This window comes from Myotis davidii, unplaced genomic scaffold, assembly GCF_000327345.1.
Source record: "Myotis davidii unplaced genomic scaffold, ASM32734v1 scaffold807, whole genome shotgun sequence".
NCBI classification, from domain to species: Eukaryota; Metazoa; Chordata; class Mammalia; order Chiroptera; family Vespertilionidae; genus Myotis; species Myotis davidii.
In genome coordinates this window covers 2,384,975-2,385,313 of record NW_006298272.1, presented here as the reverse complement: position 1 = coordinate 2,385,313, position 339 = coordinate 2,384,975, and positions in this window count along the sequence as shown.

Genomic DNA, 339 nt, shown 5'->3' with positions numbered 1-339 from the left:
TGGGTGCTCCTGGGGGGTTGGGTGCTCCTGGGGTGTTGGATGCACTTGGGGGTGGGTGCACCTGGTGTGTGGGTGCTCCTGGGGTCCCTTCCTCTCTGAAATCAATAAAAACACATTTCAAAAAAAAGAGAGGTGGGGGATGGGGAAGGGGGAGGGAGAAAAGGATATGAAGAGATTGTCCAGGTGCCCAGGTGCCCAGCTGTGTTCCTTCCTGTGGCCCACGGGTTGGGTGCTCCTGGGGGGTTGGGTGTACCTGGTGGTTGGGTGCTCCTGGGGGGTTGGGTGCACCTGGGGGGTGGGTGCTCCTGGGGGGTTGGGTGCACCTGGGGGGTTAGGTGC